Source organism: Pocillopora damicornis, chromosome 14, assembly GCF_964200805.1.
Source record: "Pocillopora damicornis chromosome 14, jaPocDami1.2, whole genome shotgun sequence".
Taxonomy (NCBI): Eukaryota; Metazoa; Cnidaria; class Anthozoa; order Scleractinia; family Pocilloporidae; genus Pocillopora; species Pocillopora damicornis.
In genome coordinates, this window is record NC_142683.1 from 8,051,579 (window position 1) to 8,066,851 (window position 15,273).

The 15,273-nt window shown below is 37.5% G+C and overlaps 1 pseudogene; it reads left to right on the forward strand.

Annotated features, from left to right (window-relative positions):
- Positions 1 to 7,960: 7,960 nt before the first annotated feature.
- Positions 7,961 to 14,800, forward strand: LOC149034273 (uncharacterized; annotated as a pseudogene).
- The last annotated feature ends 473 nt before the right edge of the window (positions 14,801 to 15,273 follow it).

Below are 15,273 nucleotides of genomic sequence, written 5' to 3' on the forward strand. Positions count from 1 at the left end.
GCTAACACAGAGTTGTTTTTTTTTTGAAAAAAAAAAACCTCAGAAAGTACCGTCCGCTACAGAGCTATACACAGCTATACAGAGATGTTTAATATTGGATGGAAGAAATTTTGAGTTCCCGTTGCTATTCTATTGAACGTTTGTGATCGAAATCGTTTTTCAATTGCTGTAACGATTCAATTTGCATCAGATTTATTTGTTCCTGAAAGGCGAAGGATTGGGCACATCAAAAATGAAATTAAGGATCAGTTTGTCATCTAATAAGTATAAAAATGCTGTAAAATGGATTTTCTTAATTTTCTTTTAAATTCTTACTCCGAAATAGGTCGTAGATACCACTTAAGTGCTTAAGCGATCGTGGTAAACCTGCAGAGCTAAACGGAAAATGATATCCTCTACTTAGTAGGATAAGAACATTTAGACTAATGTCATTTACTTGGATTTTGCGAAAGGGTCGAGCTCAAAGGGTAGTTTTTGACGATCTTTATCAACGATCTCCCGGGTGAAACTGTAGGCAGTCAAAAAGTGTTTGTTTGACGAAAAGCTGGAAGGAGAGCGGACTCGAAAAACTAGAAGAAGGAACAATAGAACAAGAGTAATTCCAAAGCTTTACAATGCGATTAAAGTAGGAGGCCTGAAAGGTGCTCGTTTCACAAATTAGTGTTTTTAAATTAAAGGAATTGCTTAGTCTACTAGGGCCGTGAGAAATAAAGTTTGTGAAACTACGTACCTGTTCTTTCGAATTGCACGTATTTATTTCTTTGATAACACACTTTTACAAAGAGTAAAAGAGAGAATGCCGTCGATGAGGGAATGCAGAACTATCATTGGTATACAAGTAATTAAAAAACTATTGTGCTCAATTAAACATGCAACAAGTTGTACTTATTCTGCAGCAATCCAACATGAACGAGTTCGCATACGATTAGTTACACCTTTTCCAACATAAAAATGAAATGCGCACCGTGAACCTTTTCTTATAGTAACAAGATATAAAACAACAAAAATAGTCGTACAGAATGTATGTAATCACTCTGTTTTGACACAAACGACTTCGACTTGCTTGAGAAATGGATTTTTCTTTGGTTATAGCGTTTATTCTTGGTTCTACTTGGATGTATCAACGTTCGACAATTTTGTATTCATAGTGTGTTCTATTGGCGTAAGTGAATCACCCGGCCCGCCGAATATAGCAAGGTGCATTCCACTCAAAGGTCACGGCGAAGGTTTGGTAAATGTACGCCAAGATTTTTTAAGGATTATATGGAAAAAAAGGCAAATCTCCACACCGAAGATCTTCGGCGTAATGGTTCAGAATGTAGCCTGGCGAATGTACTGGCATCGTTTGTTTTGCAGTAGGAGTCTTTCACGGTTCGTTCTTCATAGCCTACAGAATTTAACAGGTAAGTCTTCATAATGTATCTATTTAATCTGGTTTTCGTTTTAGTTTTAACAAGCGGCGCCAGCGACTGGCAGCGTGTAAGGATTCACACTGAAATAAGAGACCAACCTTCGTTTTCCTTAAAATTGTAATTTACAATCCTTGAACTTGAAAACAATCCAAAGCTTCATTAAAAATATCACTTACTCCGAAGCGCTCGGAGTTTACAGGTGTTCAAAAGCTTTTTCTGTTATGGCGTGAGATTGGGGACAAAATCGATCATTACATTTCGTATCGTGTGCTTTTCCTGTGTGGAGCAACAAAAGGTGCCGGCGACTGACGAAATTACAGGTTAACACGAAAATCAAATAACATCTAAATGAATAATTTTGGCTACCGATTTTCAGTGAATTTTTAAAGAACAATTTTCTTTTAAGTTTCAAGGCAATTTGAAGATTCAAAATAAATATTACGTATTAAAATGCGAAAGTTATACACCATAAAATTGATAAATAAGCCTAAAATGAAATTCTATCTTGGTCTTGATCATACGTTGCCTAGCATGTGACCAAAATCTACCTAGGTGGAAATCCAAAATGACGGTGGTAGTCTGAGCTTAGTTGTATCACTCAAAAGTCGTTCACGTTTGTCTCATTTGATAAAGAGGGAAACATTAATGTTTTCATTAAGACAGTATTGCCTTGATTTTCCATTATTTTCGATGAGAGACAGTAAATTTCACTTTCCACCCACATTTACTTCCGACCTTTTCTTTTGAACCAGAAACAAAAAAGGATAGACGTTTAAAACACATGACATCATCCACCTTGTCAAATGTAATAGCATGATCATTTCAATTGTAATGCCTTCTCATCCCAACGTTACTTTGTTTCTTTGCTACATTAGCGAACACTGAACTACTGCTCGTACTCTAAATATGACAATCAACCACAAAATTCCCTAAACCAGATAACATTAAATATAATCCAAAAATCATGTAAGTCGTCTGTAAATTCACGAGTTTGCTCACAGAGCACTTCGATTAGCTCTTTGATTAAATCGTCAATCTCAGAATACGCATTCGATTTGGTGAATCGCCAGGTCAAAACCTCTCCGTTCTCATTTAACCCAAGAAAGACATTTTGAAACTGGCATAAAAATTTACCATCATCCTCTCGAGTAACACCAAGGTGTTTGCTAGTTTTAAAGGTATGGTCACAAGATAGTACTTTTGCCACTCGTTTGTTCATGTCACTTTCATATAGGTCCTTCGTGATTTGAAATTGCTCCAAGAATAAATTCACCAATTTATCGTTTCCAGGGTACGCGCAAAAATCATTATTATCAAAGATTGGGTTTTCAGGGTTGTTTCTCATTTATGCGTGATAATTCATTGCCGCTATGCCCCCTGACAACTCCAAAAAATTTTGTCCTTGGTATATGCCTGTGATTACGTAATCATACAAGCGAAATGTAACTCCACACCGCTGCTGCAAAATAATGGGAATAATCTAACGATGTGTGGAGGCAATTGTGACATTACCTCAGCAGAGGCTAAGAGGTATCGGTGACGCGGCGCCTCATTCCCAGACAATAAGAGGCTGCACTCGTAGTATGCCTGGACGAGGATAAGATTTCCATTTAGGTCGTTAATGAGCCGCGGGTTTCTCGGATGTGCGCGCGAATCATCCAGTTTATCTGCCCACCTTGCGGCTCTCAAAGGACAACCATGATGAGGACAAAAAATAGTTACGTCATTATGCCTCATGGGGTACCACACAAATACTTTGGGTATTAGCTTTGCAGACGCGTATGGTAGTTCAATGACTCGATCAAAGCGTCCATCCTTTAGTGAGTTAATGAACTCTTGTATTAATTGCCTTAATAAAACTACCTCCTCTTTTCCAAGAAGAATGCCTTGAATACAGGACAACATTGCGATCACAAGAAATACGGGAATGCATGCAGCCGGAATTCGTGGTCGCATTCGATTTAGTTGTGGCAAATTGTGAGGGTTTTTAAACTCGGAGGCAGACGAGCGTTTACATATTTCATTTAAGAGATGACCAAAGATGTTTCCGCGATGGTCGTCCCTCGTTATCCGCTAAAACTATTGGTAGAATTTTGACGTTGATAATAGACCTTTTTACAGTTTCCGGCGCCATATTGGATTAGTAACCGTGCACACACAACAACAAGGCTGGGGTTGACCTGGCGGTTCTTTCAAACAGCTGATCTGCTGACATTTCACGTTCTAATGCACTTTTCAATGCGATTTCTCCCTTCAAAGCAGTTCTTTAATACAACAGTATGAAAATTTTGTCATTAGATGACATCCAGAAACTCGAAGCAAAAGATCTCAAGGAGATTTTAAAATCTAATTTAAAATCGACGGGCTGAATTAGAGCTGACTTAGTGTCGAAAGTTTATGCTTTGCTGATGTGACACGTCCTTCCATCAACTAGTGGAGAAAACCGAGAACTTGTTACAGATGTCCAGGACCTAGAACAAAACCAGAGCGACTTCAGATACGAAGCAACTAAATTAAGGATTTCAGCCCTTGGATAGTCGTGCGATCTCCGTAAATTACCTGAGATGAATTTCATTTGGCTTTACGTTTATCCCGTTGTTTCACGAGAATATCGCCACATCGTGTTGAGAGGAACGCATTACAGGAAGTACCACAGAAGCTATTCAGCATGGCTTAGAAAGCGAGGCAAAGGCTACAGTCCTCTAGGTAGAAGAGATTTGTTATTGCTGCTGTTGTTGATGTGGTACTTGTTATTGTACCATATTCTTCAGTGAAAGTTGTTCCCATTTTGTTCAACAAGATGTATTTTAGTTTACAATTTGCACATTGTATCTTATGGGAAACTATACAATAGAGCCTGTAGAACCACTTAATTATAACCCTTGTTTCTATCAACCCAAGAAGGAAACTGTAACTAACAGATGTCATAATATTTTCATACTCATCTGGCCTAGGACAACTTATGCTCGTGATTGAAAACCATTTCAGTTCGCGACTAATGGTAATTTATTAGGTGGTAAGACACCATTGAAAGAATCAGACCAAAATATAAGACAATTTAAAAACTCCCAAAAGTGAATGATTCATGTAACTTCTCCCTATAATATCCAAACACTATCCAGCAAACAGATTATGATAATACTGAAACCTATCAGGCAGATCTTATATCAAATTCTCATAACTTATTTACAAGTAAATGTGTAGCAACTAGAAGGGAGAATTAACAATCAGATCTTGGGTATTTAAGGGTTAAAGGAAGAGAACAGAAATGCTTCCTCAGCTACTGATCTCATCAATGCTAGTCCTTTACACACATTTAAGTTTCTGTCAGTGATAAACATTCAGTGGATTGACATTCCCATTTTTAGTACTCAGAGGCCTTCTGACACAAAGGTTTGTTATACTAGTTTTTATTGCATTGTCTTAACCAATGTTATGATATAATTTTGAGATGTAAAGAAGATAAATGACGATATTTATTTTATACTGTTACAGTTACCATAAGATGTGTTTGGAAGGAAAAATTTTGGAGGAAAATTTTGGAGGAAAATTTTGTGAATAAAATTTAGTGTCATAGTTCATCTTTGTGTCGAGAACTCTTTTAGTTGGTGAAACTCACTTTTTCTTTTTTTCCAATTTGAAGCATCAAATTGATTGATACATAAAGCACACAAAATATTTTTTGATAGTTCCATGTGGCATCCATAGTGGATTACTATGCTATCATAAAAACAAAAACAACAGTTACTGAAAACTGCTTTTGTCACAGTTGCTACCAAATTTGTGTCAGTTTTCTGAGTCTGCCATAATAAGTGAAAACTCTGAAGATACAGTTTCTCTACTAAGAGTGTTTTAGGCAAGTCCTGTGGTAAACAGGTGAGCAGCACTGAACTTATTGACTTACTGCCGGAATTAAAAAAAACGCAAGTTCCCTCTTTGCAAGATCAAGTTCGGCTTCAAGAATAATCTCACTTGTTGAAGGTTTTTCTTGCAAAGGAAGTGCCTCCTCTTCTTTGGCCCGAATGGCCTGCACCATGTCATGCAAACTAGTGCTCTGTGTAGTGCTTTGTTTTTTCCTTTTTCGAGGTAATCTTTCTGATGGAAATAACTTGTCAGCATTACGTGTATAAATTTCTGGGCCAGCACTCTTTTTCCCATCTCTGAAGTGACAACTGCATATTCTGGAGTGATTCCCTGGTTCCCTGTCTTTTCTTCTGTAAGTTTATATAAACAAAATAAGCTCACCAAGTAGTACTAGTTAGTCATTTTAGAGTAGCACTGTGCGACATCTAAAGCTATTACAAACGAGTGCTTTAATATTGTTTATTCTAAATCAGCAACAATGTCGCCCACCAAAATGAACTAGAACAAAATAAAACTCCTCCTCGTCAAACTGCCAAGGGAAATAATATTTTTTCTCTTTTGAGAAAGCAGTCGTTCGTCATGAACTGTAAACAGTTTCCAACTAAAGCATGAATGAATGAATCTGATGGTAATGTATTTATTTATAGTCTACTGAATTTTTCAAGCATATCATGCGAGTCAACGACTGATCAAAGCTGTTTTCCTTTTCACCAGAACTAATGTAACGATATTATTTAAGATACTATCGCAAAGACTTTGTGAGATACTAGTCCTTGAATGACATCACAGCTCAAAACACAAGCAAAACGCCGCGAAAGCGCCACGCAACTGATAACACACGATCTACGACAAACTATAAATTAACCTTACCTTATTAATCGAATCCAGCGTTGGTACTCCTCCTTTTTCTTAATTTTATGTGGAAACCCATAGAATTTACAAGTATGTGATTTGGAATGATGGTCACAGCCCGGTGCAAAGCAGTGAACCGTCACGATCTTTCACCTCTAACTTCGGCTCTCTGTCTGCTCTGTTGGCGATTAAGATCTTCTTTCAAACGAATAAATTTTCGTCTACGTCATCAAAAGTTACACAAAAAACTTACAGTCCACTCAATAAAGGAAGGTATGAAAATAAAGGCCGAAAAACTGAAAAGGAGTCGAAAGCCGCGCTTGTAATGCTACGCTTGACACACTTTGTTTAGAACAGAAAATTTGGTTGCCATGGAAGCGTGACGTCACACTTTAGTACTCTATGGTTGTCAGGAAATTCTTGATCCATCGTCATTGATGCCAGGAAGCTCCGTTGTCTCCTTGAATATCGAAAAAGCCTGACACATTTTTTTGTTGATTGATGCCTTGTGAATAAGACTGCAGTCATTTTTCTCGTGCTGCGACATCTGGCACCCGATTTATTCAACAGAAGAACCCTCGGTCGTTTCACGCCTTATCGGGTCCTAACGCCTCCTGAAAGGAAAACTCGCTTGAATTGTATTTTCGTCGTAAACTGCATTTATTAAGCTTTCTTCAGCTGATGTATAGTTTGCTAAGCTTTTAGTGTAACGCGTGCGTATGATTTTTTTTCCCAGAGGAGACTCGCGAAGGCGGGAAGTAACCTTAAATGTAAATTACTTTGTTATCATGTCAACTAGATGAAAGTGACCTTGTTGTGTAGGAGACCAGTAGCTTCACTCCAAATGAAAGGCTTGGCAACTAAGTACACAACCGTAAAACGGCCTATTGTACGTGGCAATTATCCCAGGTGGTAATACAAACACTTTTCGCACTTTGTAATAAAAAAATTGTCGCACTTTGTGATAACATACCATCAGACCATGTAGTAAATAAAAAAGGTCGCACTTTGTAATAACATACCGTCGCACTATGTAATAAAATACCGCTATATACTGTCGCACTTTGTAAAAGCATACCACCGCACTTTGTAAAAGTATACCGTCGCACTTTGTAATAATAAAAAAAATTGTTGCACTTTGTGATAAAAAAGCTGCCCCGCCTAGTGATAACACACCGTCCCACTTTGTGATCAAAAAAATTGTCGCACTTTGTAATAACATACCGTCTCACTGTGTAATAAATCAGGGCATGTAGACCCGCCTAGAATAGCTAACTGTGACCTACTATGATCTTATGTTTCTTAAATTATTTATTTGTAAATAAAATGAAGTGAAGTGAAAGCAAAGTTTTACGCCTTCTTACTGTAGCGAGGACGTCTAGAAAATTAAATGGTATCTGGCACAGTTTTTCCAACTAAAACGGAAGTTTTCTGTCACTGTGACTTCCTTTGATTGTTTTGTTTGAAATTTTTGATACGGGCCAGACGAGCTTGAATTACCTGTTAAATATCGAGAGTACAATATCGATGTTTCCTTTGTTTCGTGTCACGCCGCTAACCCACCAATAGCTTGTGAAATCACCAGGCATAAATGGCGTGCGGTCTTTTAAAGAGGAACGTGTCTTTTTCGTGGTTTTTTTTCGGGCGTTATGTCCGGTACTGTAATGCCACATATAACCATTTCCGTCGGAACGCTGTCAAAAAAGCTAGCAATCGAGTGTTTAATTGGCAAAGTGATGATATAAAAGACCATTGTTTTAGGCAAGCTTTGCTTTGGTCATTTTCTTACCAGTCGGCTTGAAGTTCAGTTTGTTTCTCGGTAATTCTCAATTATGGCAGACAATGGTCAATCTTCTCTTCCTCCGGTACTTCTAAGGAAAAAAAAAGGGCCCGCAGAAATAGATAGAGCTAGAATAGTCGAGCAGGACGGAGAGTACGGCTATTTTAAAAATGAAAAATTTACCACGGTGAGCAATTTCATTTTGAGGTGTGAAGGAGTCGTCGAAGAAGATGGAGATGTTGTCGGCTTCATGCTAAGAGCGAAACCAAAAAACAATAGTAACTCAGAGGCAGATGGATGGTAAGTTCAGTGAATATACCCAGTTAATAATATTTTTAACATGTAGCCCATGAAAACTTACGGGGGCCATGTCATGATGTCTGGTCTTAATTTAGAATGCTGAAAGATGCTCGGTAGAAAGTAGTCAGTGGGAACCTGAAAATAATTATACAGCTCTTTTACTTGAGAGTATATTACTGCACTGAGACTGTTTAATGACTTCTATTGTTACGCAAGGTATGGATAGAGACGGATTACAACCTGAAAATGGTAGCCCTACGTTTTATACTTCTTTCACTCAGTTTTTTTTTTTACCCAGAATCTACTACAGATAGGTCTTTGAAGTAAACCCAAAGGGGAACTATAAAATAGCAAACGCATCGTGACATAGCTCATTCAGTCATTTGAGTCTTTTTTTGTAACATGCATCGTGATTGTAATACCTTTCTGAACAGTGTGTTTCTGACCAGACGAAATATGAGTGACTAGTATACCATCCAAAATAAGCTGGACTCCACACACCTTTGGATAAGTAACACAAAGGACTTTCTTCCTGCTTTGCTAAAGGACATGTGCGGTGAACACGAAAGAAGGGAAGATTGCTTCTTGTAAAGGTAAGGTGGTCTCTCTTCTTACGTGAGTAGCCAGGAAAAAAATGCGCCTCAGAAACGAATTTTTCTTAAATAGTTTCGCACTATTTTTTTCCTGCTCTGGGAATCCATTTCTCGTGAATAAGTCGTTTCGCTAAAGGGCAGCTCGCCAACGTGTCCGACCGACTTCAATGCAAACTCTCGACTCTGGTTATCGATAATTTGCGATTATTGTGCGAGATAGACAGATGGTGTTTCGCGAAAATCCCGGAGAGTTATCACGACTTTGGGGGTGACAATCGAAGCTTTATGTCTTTAAGAGAAAAGCGTTTTCAAGTCATGAAATTTCGTAGTTGTTTATTTTCTGTCGTCAAGACGAAGCAGATCTTTCTTTCCAGAAAAAAGCTTTTTAAAGACCTCGTTATCAATAAGGTCGTTATGAAACGAGAGAGAAATTAGTCAGTTTCAGATGTTTAGTTAGCGAACTGGGCGTTACCTGTTTGACTGAAGAATACCCCGCCCCTCATCTGTATAAGAATAACCTGACGTCGAAAAATCTTTAAAGACTACCCATATCTTGAGTGCGAAAGTAATCTCATGTCTAGTATAGGTAAAAATTCGATGAGTTAGTCGGCTGTAATGTTGCTTTTTGCAGTTTTTGCACGGTAAAAATAATTGAGGGTGAAGAAATTGTGAAATTTCTGAGCCAGCGTAGTTGGTGTACATGCAGTCGGAGTAAAAAAAAGAAAGGCCATTCAAAACATGTAGGCTTCAAAACTAACACGGGATATTTTTTGCGAAAAAGAATCTTAGCGGAAGTTTTGTGCTATTAATTTTGCGCTTTTAAAGTGAACTTACTTCCAAATTTTCCCAAATGTTTTGAAGGGCTTCTATCGGGTGTAATGCAATAACGAGCTACTACTAAGAGTAAAACGGAAAAACGAGTAACGGAAAAAATTCCACATATTAAAATGAGATTGGTAAAGAAATGTTCAAAATTCAGTCAGGGAGTCATTCTCTCATGTTATTATTTAAGCATAGTCATTTAGCAGTTCTCGCCTTGACGTCATGAAATTCGAAAAACCGCGAAAAATCTTAAGGAAGACCAGGTTGCAAATAACCTAAAAGTAAATCACTCAATACATCTTTAGTGATGTGGCTTTTTTCATTTTGATAAAACAGCGTTTTAAATTTCCGAGGTTTTTTTCTCGAATGCAAATGATGAACGATGTGTGACTGGAAAATCTTGCCTCGCGAGGTTTAGCAGTCTGAGCGTTTCAAATATTAGGTGTTTTCTGCATGTGCACCAGCTCACTACTGAAAAGAAAGCCCTCTCATTGCGAAGCGAATTGTGTATATTCTTGTCGATCACTGGCCACCATATCTGATTTCTTTAAGAAAAACATTACGAAGATACAAAACAATGCTCAGACGTGATGTGAAATAGTGATCCTCGAACTTACCTGGAAAATATAGCAAATGTCAATTAAAGTATACATGCATGTATTCACGTGAAAAACTAAGATGGCTCATAAGCTCAAATTTGTTAGCTTATAAGTGATTCTGCTTGTTTCTAATCTGGACCTGATTGGAGGGGTTATCCACGGGATAGTACATGTGAGTAGGGGTTAAGTCTATGAGGAAGTCCACAGAATGAGGTTAAGTGTTTTAAACTCCCCAAATTTGTAGGTATAAGAATAACTGCAAACTTCCTCTGCAAGTTACTCCCAGAAAACAGATTCTCGCCTAAAAACGGCTGATAAACATAAGAAAATGGAAATTATACCGAATTTTAGTCATGCCTATGCCTATACCAGACTTAATAGATCTAACATCTTGATTGTCGTAACTTTGGGACCCACCAAGCCATTCTTCATGGCATTTGACCCAATGGATAAACTTCAGCATTCGTTTATTAACACTTCCCAAATTTTAATCGAGTTTTACTCATGTGAAGTGCGGGGTTTAACCAGGTGGGCCTAGTGGTATACCGGTAGCTGCCACAGTGTTGTGATGCGTTACATGTTGTCGCTGGCTTACTACAATGGTTACTCTTAGTGCTCGTACGCGTGCAGTTATAACCTGATAGAGCAAGAACTGTGTAGTGGGATACTGGGACTTAACATATAATTTTGTTCTTGACTTGAAGGTTTTTGGACTGCAACCCAAATCAAACCCACCAGTTTGGGTTTTTAGTAAGGACAAGCAGCTTCAGCTAAGTGGAGACAGCATAATACGCCTAAAGGAAACAGATTCAAAGTATGCAGTCAATGGTGATTGTTACAGCACGTATGATTATCGTGGTAGGAATTGCTTACATTTTTCTCCATTTTTTATAACTCCAATTCATAAATTGACAAAATAATAAGAACTCTACAAATGCATGAACAAATGTCATTTTGCCGCAAGGCTTTACTTCCACGGGACTTGATCCTCAGATCTTTAACAGCTTTTTCATGTCTTTGCCAATACAGACCTCCCTGCTGGTTATTATACATGCAGTAATTTTACATATTTTATGTCACAGTAATTTTATGCACTCTTTCATTCATTTATTCTTTTGATGGAATACTATGGGAAATCCACTTTGTTTCTATGTGGATTTCATTAATTCAATTTTAGCAATGCATATTGAACCTCTGGTTAAATTGCAGATAATTTAGACAATGGAGAAAGCTTGAGGCAGGTGATTTCCAATCTGGAATCATTTTACGGCGGGGACATTTCAGGTGTCCCACTTGTCCTTGGTGGAACAGCTGTGGCTTTTCACTACCAACAACTTACCATGTTAGTTGGTGGTGTTCCCCCAACACTTGTCGTTGGTGACCCTGTGTCCGGGAAATCCGCTGCTATTGAGTGTGCAATGGCATTGTTCAATCAACGGGAATGTATAGGAGGTAAATAAATTTAACTGCAGAATGTCTCCAATACACATTCTGTTACTTACCACAAGTTACCATTATGATAACCTGTCTTTGTTTTGGGTTGTACTCATCTCAAGTGGAAATTTTCCAGGAATGTTTCCAAACTGCTACACTGTAAATGTATTGGTGTCATTCTTACATAAAATACTATGTTTATTTCACAGCTGGCTCTGAAGCAAGGCTGCTTGACAGTCTTGTCGTGTTGGAGAAATTGACGGTTCTCCTTTATAAAAAGGTAACTGAAAGGCCTATGTATATATATACATACATGTCCATGGGAAAAATGTTCTTACTTTCTTTTATATGCTACCTTCTTTTTACAGTGATAACTGGATTGCGTACAAGTCACACTTCTGGTGAATTTTATCAAAATTCTTGAAATTAATGAATCTTGAAAATTTTTTGGTCCCAAGTTCTGTTGTACCGCCAGCTCAACCAAGTCCAGTCCTCAGAGTTAGATATGTTATTAAAAAGGATAAATGCTATTATTCAAAAGGAAAAAAAATACACGTTTTGAATAGGATCTAAACTATATAATTGTTCAGGATATGTTGTCCTTTTCTTTTCTCGTGGAAATCTACACGAGGTTAGCTTACATGTAAGGTGTTATTGAGATGTTGAAATTACAACATATTAGCAAGCATTGAACAGACATTTAATGACCTGTATTACTTGATGCAGGCGAAAAAAGTCACAATGTCAAAGGACTCTGTTGGCAGTACTGTGCCGGTAATATCGGTCAACTATTCCAAGCTGATCAAAGGGTTCAAAAAACTAAAAATGGGAGAGGAGGATTTTTGAAGGTAAGGAGCATGTTGCTGTTTGGAAAGTTCATATTTGTCCATCAACTTTAACCGTAGAAAGAACACAAACATTATTGTAGTAAAGGAGTAAAGTTGAGAATATCACATCATTCTTCTGGAAACGTTGCACATAAAACTAGAGCCATCAGCAATGATGGCAATCACAACTTACAGTTGTTGCAAGCCAAACCGTGTTCATTTACTTTTTTCGAAGTGATGTAGGTTGTAGTATTATTTACAAAGTTGATGTTCTGACATATCTTTTAAAAGTACAGAACGTGTAGGAATTGACAGGCAACAATACATGCTTCTGAAAATAAAAAATCCGCAGGTTAATTAATGCACGGCATAAAAACTCCGAAGGGTGAACAAAATTATTTGGTGACAGTAATTTGAAAATACTTTTTGTCTTAGTACAGATTATTTACTAGAATGCTTCCTATCCCATTTGGGAAGAGAACAATTGGGAAAAAGCGAATAGAGGAAAGGTTGGAAGGAAAGTCTCAGTTGGAGGATTTGCTGAAAGACCTCCCCAAGAGTGTGTCAGTAATTCTGAAACTATACAATGATTACGAAGGAATGACTAAGGATGTCCTTTGACGCCATTCAGGACGTTGTGGAGGAAATGGAAGTAGATGTCAGGAGTGAGGCCAATTTCTCCGTTTTGCTATTTACTTCTGGAAAGGTGAGAAATAGACTGTAGAGCTAATTAGAATGACTGCATTGTATGTAAATATGGCGAGTAAAATTATTATTTGAGACCTCAGGTATCATTCTCACTTATGCTACGGAATAAAAATAAGTAGTTGCTTCCGGTACTAATAAGTTGTCCTTGATCGCTTCAGGAAATGACAAAGTTTTTGTGCTTTACAAAATGCAAATGAAAACTTATTGATGAGACTGTAAGTACATGTGCTGCTTATAGAACCATCTATCAAAGGTCTAATTACCTTGGAGTTACTGAAAGTAGCAATTAATGTTATTAATTAACGACACAATGATATCATTTTTGAGTTGAAATTTTAAATTTTTTAATTTGCCAAATAATTTAAGTCTTGTTGGGCAGGGTTTATACCAGTATGGATGAGTATCCTTGTGAATAAGAAAAAATGTGAATTGTATAGCAGTTGATAGGGTCGTGTCTAGATATGCTTTCACTACAGTTATTTTCATGTGGAGCCGTATTATTTGCTCTATTTTTTAAGGATGATAAGCCTTACTAATGCCTTTACTTGATTTGATTTCGTCACTGAAACTGATGTTCATTCTTTTAGATATTACAGCACATTGGACTATTCGGTTCTTACTGGGAGGAAGTCCTTGCATTCTTCAAAACTCAGATGGTACCAAAATATAAAGAACTACTTATTGGCAGTTTTGAAGGTATTGAGGCAGTCCATGTAAAAACTATGTTACAGATGATGCTGACTTTTGGGAAGCCCTTGAAACGTTGTTCCTGGATGCTGTTTCCCATCCAGATGAAGTAACTTATCTTGTAGGAATTGTAAAGCCCGTTTTCTATATTTTTATGAACTTATGTTACGGATGTTCAACTCAGATTTCCAATTTCCGCTCTACGGCTTAAACATCATATAGTGCAGGTGATCATTGTATAGCAGTTGACGACTGAACTGTTCAGTGACACTGAAATCTTTTCCGTGTACTATAATAAATTATGCACACAGCGTATGCAGCTTGCAAGACTTTCGCCAGCTTTTTAATCCCTTTACGATGATTAATTCACTTCATCAACTCGTTTGATTCTGTTCCTCCTATATTCCCATCGACGCAGCACCACAATGATGACTCCAATTTGTTCCTGGCTTTATTTTATGTTTGTTGCCTCACTTTTTGCGCATTTAAAACGACAAAAATCCTCAAAAGAAATGCTTGTTATGCAGGCTTTAGTGGTACTTGAGATAAATATACTGATAAAGTTTCATTAGAGCAAGAACACTCTAGCCTGATGTTTTTCTCTTGACAATTTCAGATCAAGAAATTTCTTAAAGTCAACTACAATACAAAAGGCTGTTCATGTAGAGAAGCTGTGGCTGTAAGTTTAGCAAAAGCCCTCCAGTTTTCTAAACTGAAATTAACATCTGCTGCCTTGACTCACGCAATACGAGCTAAAGCTGTGGGATGTACAGGCAAGAGCATGCGAATTGATGGCTCATCATCGACCTGTGTGCACATCAGCGGACGGAAAATTCCACAAAGGCTACTGGATATTTTTATAATGTATGTGAGCTATGCAAAACCTATCATAATGTTAAAGGTCTTACCATTGAAGTGGTGACTTCAATAGTTCTTGGCATCTCTCTTTTTTCTGTCACTTAGGGGCCAATGATGAAACTCCTCAGAATCAAAATGAAGCAGAACAAGAAATGGTAGAAATTCATGTAAGTAACACAGCGGTTCTCTATATATATTTCTGAGGTTAAATAGAGAGTGGATCCTTGATGTCAAGTCCGATTCGTAACACAAGATTAATCAGAATTTGAGTGAAAGGCTCATAAATGCAACATGCTTTGAATTAAGGTAAAAAAATTCTGTTAGTGCGAGGATCCCTTCTTCATAAGAATTCAGAGATATATATGCCGTATAGTATTTCCCAACAGGGAATCATAGTTTCTATGCACAGATTGAGAAAAAATATAATCGTAGATGAGAGCTTGGGCATTTCATGCATGAAAGTGATAACCGAAGACATTGACCACTTTGTTCATTGTATGAATCTGAAGTTGAAATTTTAGTAACAGCATCTTCATC